The 9,072-nt window shown below is 39.7% G+C and overlaps 1 pseudogene; it reads left to right on the top strand.

The window, feature by feature from the left end:
- Positions 1-502: 502 nt before the first annotated feature.
- LOC115070684 lies at positions 503-1,168 on the top strand (annotated as a pseudogene).
- Positions 1,169-9,072: the final 7,904 nt, after the last annotated feature.

Genomic DNA, 9,072 nt, shown 5'->3' with positions numbered 1-9,072 from the left:
TGTAGTTTATATATATATATTATATATATAAGGCGATGACTGGTAGAATTTTGTTTCTTTTCTTTGACCTTAACTATTGTTGCTTTTGTGAGGAAAGAAAGCTTAATAAAGTGCACCCTTGGTTTAAAAACAAAAGTAAATATTATTTTAAAGTTCAAGGAAAGTTTAAAAATAGTATACAAAATAATGTTAGGTGGAATGAGAAAAATAAAGCTAGTATATAGCCATAATTACTCTTATGTCAAGAATAAAATAAAAATAGGTGCTGGAGAGATGGCTCAGAGGTTAAGAGCACTGATTGCTCTTGCAAAGAAGGATTCCCAGGACCTATATGGCACCTAACAACCATATAACTCCAGTGCCAGGAGAATCCAGTGCCCTCTTCTGATCTCCACAGGCATTGCACAACACCGTGCACTTACATACTTGCAAGCAACACACTTATATTCATAAAATAAAAATAGCCTTTCCGCTTGGTTGTTCTCCAGCACAGGAGGCAGCCATGGCACCCAGCCAGAATGGCACGATCCTGAAGCTCCCACTTCCACAAGGACTGGCAGCAGCAAGTGGACACTTAGTTCAACCAGCCGACACGGAAGATCCACAGACACAAAGTCAGGGAGGCGAAAGCGTGCTGCATTATCCCTTGTTCCACCTCCAGGCCCATCCAGCCCATAGTGAAGTGCCTCACGGTGAAATACCACACTAAGGTCTAAGCTGGCAGGGGCTTCAGCCTGGAAGAGCTCAGCGTGACCAGCACCCATAAGAAAGGGGCCCGGAACACGGGCATCTCTGTGAACCCAAGAAGGCGGAACAAGTCCACGCAATCCCTACAGGCTAATGTGCAGGCTGAAGGTGTACGGCTCCAAGCTCATCCTCTTCCCCAGGAAGCCTTCTGCCCCCAAGAAGGGAGGCAGCTCTGCTGAAGAACTCAAATTGGCTCCCCTTCCAGAATGCCTATAAAAAGGAGAAAGTGTCAGAGTCATCACAGAGGAAGAGACGAACTTCAAGACTTTTGCCCGTCTTCATATGACCTGTGTTATTGCCCAGCTCGTGCCAACACCTGGCTCTTTGGTATTCAAGAAAACAGCACCTACGAAACTGCAGAACAAGATGTCGAAAAGAAAAAGCAATGCTCTGTTGGGGCATTATAATAAATTCTCAGTAAAGTGAACTCTAAAACATAAATAAAAATAAGAATAATAAAACATTTTTAAAAGAATTACAAAAATAAATGCTTAAGGGATCATATTATGCAGAAATTTGGGCAGCATCACTTCATGGAGTCATGAAGACAGAAATGAGTTGGGAGGAGTACTAGATTACACAGCAGTTCCCTCCATCTGCCAAGTACTGAAAATTCGAAAGCAGTTAAGTGCTCTTCCTGCCACAAATATCAAAAATGTTTCCTTTCCTCCTTCCCACTATGTGCATATATACACACAACACACACACATATGTAAAGATAATACACACATACATACACAAAGAGAGAAAGACAGAGACAGAACTGATTGAGAATAACACATGGAAGGCATGAGCATAGCAGGGAGAGAAAGAGCTCTTGCATTAAGTGTCTGTAGCAGGTGTTCCTTGTCAGTAGACAGTATCCTGCGAAATACAGTTCAGGAAACACCCTTCAGTGAATTGAATGAAGTTGTCTTTGAGCAGACAATCATTATAATATGTTCAAAGACTAAGGACTTCAAAGCATTTTTTCTACTAATCATATGTAGAGCACAAACCAGCACAATAGACAAATGTTGAGAGGAATCTTAAAGAGAGGAACTAGAGAGATGGTTCAGTGTTTAAAAGCACTGACTGTTCTTGCAGAACACATGGGTTTGAATCTCAGCACCCATATGATGTCTAACAACCATCGGTAACTCCTGTTCCAGAGTATTCCACTGGAGAATTCCAAACATCCTCTTCTGACCTCTTCAGTCAAAGCATGATACAGATGCACTTACATACATGCAAGTGAAACACTAATATACATTGTTAAAAAGAGCATTAAAAAGGATAGGAAAATTTGCAGGAATCCAGAACAGATGGTCATGATGAATACAGCTTTCAGCAACAGGTCATGATATATTTTCTTGATGATGAGGAGCTAAGTTTATAGGAGACACTTTTATGTGTATTTTATTGCATATAAAATGCATTTGTGACAATGTAATATACATTAAAAAACAGATATGGAATCATTTCAGGGTCTGTGTTAAGTCATTTACAATATGCTGTGCTTTAAAAGGCCCATGTCAATGAAGCCTTTATATTATTATAGAAAGTTACAAGAGCACGTAGTGCAGTGAGACACAATAGACATGCATGTGTCTTTATAAGATGTGGCTTTAAGATGATTTATCTCTGTTCAAATCAGAGAACTAGACAGAGAGGAACAGAGCAAAAGAGGGACATTTGTCTTAGAAAGATAGCATTTTAGTGTTTTTACACTAATCTTTGTGATTTCTTAAATATTTCTACCAGTTAAATCTTACATGAGAAACAAACACCTTTAAATGGTTCCAAACCTTATAAAGAATATATTTAAATCCTTCCTTGGTGACTATGAAACTTCCTTGGGAATATTGCTGAGCCTTCTCCAGAGTGACCCTTCTCAGTGGATGGCTTGTCCATAGACTACTGAAAACTCAGGTTGGGTTGAACTTTTTGAAGGCTATATGTGTAGGCAATGTTTGCCCTTATCTGGGTATCTTCAGGGATTCTGTGGTCCTTTTTTCCTTTCTTTTCATTTATAGCTGAGACAGTCTACATGGCCAATTCTAGCATTATCTACTGATTTATCTGTGGGTATGTGATGCACCATCAATTGTCGATTAAGGCTAATCAAGTTTATCCTTTTAAAATATTTTATTATTTTTATTTTATGTGTATGGGTGTATTTCCTGCATGCACGTGTGTGTGCAGTGACCTCAGAGGCCAGAAGAGGGTGTCTGATCCCCTGAAATTGGAAATATAGGCAATTGTTAGCTGCCATGTGGGTGCTGGGAATCAAACCCAGGTTTTCTGCAAGAGCAGTCAGTGTTCTTAACTGCTGAGCCATCTCTTCAGTCCCTAACCAAAATTTTTATTGTATTTTTATACATTTCATACAAAACATCTCAGTCATATTTAGACCATCTCACCTACCCACATCCTCCATGGCCCCCTCCACCAGATTTCATGCATTCCGTCATATATAGTAAGGCCTATAAAGCCAAGTTTGTTTACCTAGATGTCCCTCAGTGCAACTTTACCCAGTGGAGTCTAGTTAGCCTATCTAAAGTCACTCTCTTAAAATAAATGTACTCTCCCTCAACCAGCAGTAATCAACTGCCAAGAGTTACTCAGATAAAGTTTGAGCCTACTGACCATTTCACCAGTTCAATGCTGACTTTTTTTCTGATTGTGTTTGCATGGGTCTTGTGCATGTTGTCACCACTGCTGCAAGTTCATATGGTCAAGTTCCCAGAGGGTCAGAAAACTGTTTCCTTATGATCATGTTCCAACCCTGGGTCTTACAATTTTTCCACCTCCTCTTCCACAACGGTCTCTCAGTCATGGGTGAGTGAAGTTTAATATAGGAGTCCTTCCCAGGGACACGTACACTCTGCAGTCTCTAATTCTCTATACTTTAGGCAGTTGTGACCTACCATGTGCATCATACTCTGGTGCATGAGGAAGTTCTCTGGGAGAGTTGAGATATGCATTAGTATTGCCTCTACCCCCATGTTTTGCTGTGTTCAATGAGACTTAGGTGTAAAGTTTTCATTGTAGATATGTCACTTAGGGCTGGGTATCTCTTAGACACTAATTCTCTGTGTGTGACCAGTTGTGGAACTCAGTAATAGTCTCCATCTGTTGCAAAAAGAAGTTTCTTTGATGAGTAGTGAATGGTACACTTGTCTGTAAAGAGGATCCATATTTAGCATACAGTAAGAAATTACATTTGTCTCCAGATATAACAGAGATAAGGTTTTCTCAAGGACCCAGACCTCTCCAGTCATGTGTATTTGGTTATATTTACAATATCACACATTAGTTCTCTGCCGTTGAGAGGGCTTTAAGTCCTATTAGATAGCTATTAACTACCCCCAAGATAATAATGTCTCTACTGCATCAGTACAGTTGGTGGTTCCTTTCCATTTTCTTGGTTCCTGCAGTTACAGCAGGATATATACTCACACATAAGTCTTCAATGCTAAGATCCACAAATTAGAGAGAACATATATCATTCATTTTTCTGAATCTGTGTTAATTCACTTAGTATAATAGTTTCTACTTCCATCCATTTCCCTGTAAATTTCATGATTTTGGCTTTCTTTACTCCTGAGTAGAACTTCATTATGTCAATGTACCAAATTTTCATTATCCTTTCGTCAGTTGAGGAACATTTAAGTCGCTTCCATTTCTAAGCATTGTGAAAAGAACAGCAATAAAAATGGCTGTACAAGTATCTCTTCAGTAGGATGAGTCCTTCAGGAATATTCCAAGGAATAGTATAACCAGATCATACGGTAGATTCAGTTTTAGGTTTTTCTTTAAAGAGTTCTCCACACTGCTTTCCATGGGATTGCACGAGTTTGCAATCCCACCAGTTGAATAAGCGTTCCCCTTTCTTCACATCCTTGTCAGCACTTTGTTCTCCTGATCTTTGCCAGTCTGACTGGGGTGAGATGAAATCTTAAAGTGCTTTTGATTTGCATTTTCCTATTTACTATGAAGGTTGAATAGTTTTTAAGGTTTTTCTTAGCCATTTTTTTTTCTTTGATTGAGAACTCAGTGTTCAGGTCCTTAGCCCATCTTTTATTGGGTCATTTGTTTTCTGGTTTATATGTTTTTTTAATTTTCTTGTATATTCTGGATATTAATCCTCTGTCAGATGTATAGTTGATGAAGATTTTCTCAGATCCTTTAATGAAGTTTGTTAAAGCACCTTACTTTACACATTAATTTAACTGTTTTCAGTGAGGCATGCAAATGCAAATAACTATGCTTCTGGAAGCTATTTTTCTAAAAACCCTTTCTCTCTCTCCCTCTTTTTTTCTCTCTTTCTCTTTGTCTCTCTCCCCTCTCTCTTTCTCTATCTCCCTCTCTCTCTTTATCTCTGTCCCTCTGTCTCTCTCTCCCCCCTCTCTCTCCCCTCTCTCTCTTTCTCTCTCTCCCCCTCTCTCTCCCTTTCCCTCTCTCTCTCCCTCTCTCTCCCTCTCCCTCTCTCTCTCCCTCTCTCTCTCCCTCTCCCTCTCTTTCTCCCCCCTCTCCCTCTCTCCCCTCTCCCCTCTCTCTTTCTCTCTCTCCCTTTCTCCCTCTCTCTCTCCCTCTCCCTCTCTCCCTCCTCTCTCTCCCCTCTCTCTTTCTCTCTCTCATGTTTCTTTCCTCTGCCCTTCTCTTTCCTTCTCACTTCCCTTCCCCTCTCCTCTCATCTTCTCTTTCTTTTATTCTTCCTTTCTCACTGTAGAAAAAAAGGAGCTGTCATTTGGCTGAAACAAAATAGAAATATTCTAATTATGTTAAGGTATCAATCCCCTTTAACCTACCCTGGCCATAGCACCCAGATCCTCAGATCTGTGGACCTGTTATGAACATGGGGTAGCAAGCAAGACAAGATTATAATGCCCCTCATTACACTGATCATTTGCTCCCAGTATTCACATAGGTGAGGTTCTTGCAAAGGACAGGAACAAAGAACGCAGATGTCAGGAGACAGGTCCACATCTGCCAGTTGATCTGCAGACAACTCAAACACTAATACCAATTCTTAGGACCTGACATTGAAATTTGGTTCCAGTGCCATTTAGAGTTCAGAAGCATTTGGGAAACAACAGAAGGTGTGTACTTAGTAACTCTTGTGGAAGGCTTAGAAAATAACTAGTTAAAAATATGCTAAAATGCCTAAATGTGAACTGTGTTGTCATTACTGTTTAATTCAGATTCTCCCTTTAAGTAAGTCTGGCATTCATTTGGACATGAAATTGAATCCTGGATTTGGGGATGCTATCCTTCTAATTATAAATCTGCTGTCTCAGAAAATGATCAAAACACTGAATTTTTTTCAAAATAAGAAGTATTCAAGAACACGCAAAATATTATCACAGATGCGCCATGAGGTCACATAAATACTGAATTAATTTTCAGGCCCTTACCTCCAGGCCTTTTCTCATGTCTGCGTTTTTGGACTTCAGTGTTTGCATAATTTAAAAGTATTTCCTCAGAGAATTTCCTTTGTATAGAATGCCATGTGATTAAGGAACAGATAATAGTACTGAGTTTTAGTTCTCAGCGGATTTATCTCGGTTACCATGGAGATGCTTCCAATAACACATTTCTCCAACAAGGATATGCTCTGGTGGGAAGGAAACAGGTGAAAAGAGGGCACAGTGACTGACTGTGCATTTGCACTGTCATCTCAAGTGACTCGTGACCTCCCGTTCCTCACAGGTATGATGGAAAGGCACTCGAGGAAGTCTGCATCAGGGAACTGGTGTCTTATTGAGAGTTCCACATGCTCTATGACTTTATTCATTCAGCTAATACTGTTTCCTCTTGACCAGGTTCAAAGTATATAGAATGTTGAAAAAGGTAGATGCTTTCTCTGACCTTTTGGAATTTAAAGTTTATCTGGAAGGACAGGTATTAAACAGATATTCATTTTAAATTTGAATTTCAGAATAATATACAGGAAAGATAGAGCAAATTTTGAGAATCCTACCTACCTGGTCCTGGACAGCTAACCTAGCATCTATGTCTCTGTTTCACCAACTGAAACACACAAAGCTAGCATGGCACATGAGAGAGGAGCTCCAGCAGACATAGTGGAGTGGCCTGAGAGAAATAGTTGTGTGTGTGTCCCTCTGTGCTCAGGTACACAGAGGCCAAAGGACAACCTTGGGTGCTGTTCCTCAGGCATGGTCTGCCTAGCTTTTATTAAAACAAGTTAAGGGCTGGAGAGATGGCTCAGTGGTTAAGAGCACTGATTGCTCTTGCAGAGGACCCGGGTTCGATTCCCAGCACCCACATGGCTGCTACGAACAGTCCTTAACTAGTTCCAAGAGAATCAGAAGCCCTTTTCTGACCTCCGCGGCATTGCAGGACACGGGTACACTCATATAAATGCAGGCAATACACTCGTACACATAAAATTAAAATAATAAATAAAATATATTTTAAAAAAAGAACCGGCTGGGTGTGGTGGTGCACGCCTTTAATCCCAGCATTTGGAAGGCAGAAGCAGGCAGATCTCTGTGAGTTCAAGGCCAGCCTACTCTACATAGTGAGTTCCAGGACAGCCTGCTCTACATAGTGAGTTCCAGGTCTCAAAAAGACCAAAAAAATAAAAGAACCATTACATAGCAATTTCCAGAAATGAGAAATGAGAGAGACCCTCATTTATTAAAGGCCTGTAACGTGGTACTAGAAAGATGATACTTGCTGTCCAATGATATGATCCTGACAATCTGAGTTCAATCCCTGGAACTCACATAAAGACAGAAGGAGAGAGCCAATGCCACAGAGCTGTCCTCTGACCTCCACACCTGTGCCCTCACACACAAAAATGAAAAAAGGAAAACCACTGTGAAAGTCTTTATACAGTTTCCTGAGATGAAATAGAGGCTTTGTTTTAGAGAAAAGACTCCATTCCAGAGCTATAAAGGAAGAAAATTAAGTGCTTTTGAAAAGAGAAAATGTATTTCCAAGCTGTAAATTCCCTAAAAAAGTGACAAGTAGGCAAGTGTGTGAATTTTTAAGAATGAGTACATATAAGTCAAGCAACAAACAGGGCAAGGAAGGCAGGTACAAATATTATTATAAGAGCAGAGAGAAAGGTCCATTTAAATATGCTTGAAATTTTGTCCAGGTGGTTATAAAAGACCCTATAACTCTATATTCCTAATTCACCATCAATCCAAGGAAAAGAGCCTAGCTCAGAGTTATATGATAAGCACTCCATAATCATTAAAAAGGAACTTTAAGGTGACTGACTGGATTTTTTTACTCTATTCCAGTGACTTTTAATGTTATGGTCAAGGCCACAGAGATATATTGAGGGATTTGTAAGTGAGGGTAATATGACCAAATTTGTCTTGACAATACATCTGGCAGCACTTTGAGATGAGAATTGAAGTGAATCAGACCTATAGGAGGGAGAACAATGAGGCAGCATTTATTGTACAGATCTTCCTCTGTTGCATTGCCAAACTTTTAGAAAGATTAAGTTAGATGTAATATTCTCTAACTGTTTCACCTAAATCAGGGGCTCTTGAAGATGTCTCCACACCTGCTTTGAGAATGAAATTTAGACATGGGTCATGGTACCAGTCAGTGCACAGTGTATTTCTATTGACCTGCCTGGGCACTTTCCTGACTAACAAAACTCTCTCCAGAAAAAGTGACAATTTGGCTTCTAAGCACGTCTTTGCTGTGAGAAGATGTGTGAAGCATAGCCCAAAAGAAAATGCTGAGCTTTATGGGTATTATCTTTTTCTTTCACCTTCTTTTTCAGATTTTCCTGTAATCTCTAGCTATCAGTAACCTCTCACACTGAAAGATTCAATCAAAGAAAACACTAGTTTGTACATGATTCTCATCATCGCAAAATGGCATTATCTGCTTGAGGCTGTAAGACTGTAGATGAGAAGGGAATTGAACATCAAGATACAACTGTATCAGTCTGACTGTCAGACAGAAAAGAGCAAGTGGTCAGTTGGATGAAATGACTTACAGATCTCCCTTACAAAATCAAATATGTATCTAAAGGTGGGAGGAAAATATGATTAACCTACTGAGCCTTCCCTGTGTTGTGCACATGTACATTAACTTCACAGGTATTTCTTGAGACCCTTATTTGGAATAAGGACTACCTGGGTGTGATAAGTAAGTGGTGGTCTCTACCAACTCAAGCCCTAATTTTGATGATTTGCTTCTAGATGAATTAGAGTTAAAGCAATTTCCTCATAAACACTAAGATGTAAGCTATCAGTTACATTTCCATGTTTTCTTTGTACTGTTTGTCTCAAGAAGGATATTTCTACCCCTCAAGGTTTCACTCTTAATTTGTTTTATCTGAGAATC

This window comes from Nannospalax galili, unplaced genomic scaffold (assembly GCF_000622305.1).
Source record: "Nannospalax galili isolate Female #2095 unplaced genomic scaffold, S.galili_v1.0 scaffold1517, whole genome shotgun sequence".
NCBI lineage: Eukaryota > Metazoa > Chordata > Mammalia > Rodentia > Spalacidae > Nannospalax > Nannospalax galili.
The sequence above is the reverse complement of the archived record's forward strand: the minus strand, read 5'-3'. Positions and strand labels throughout refer to the sequence as shown.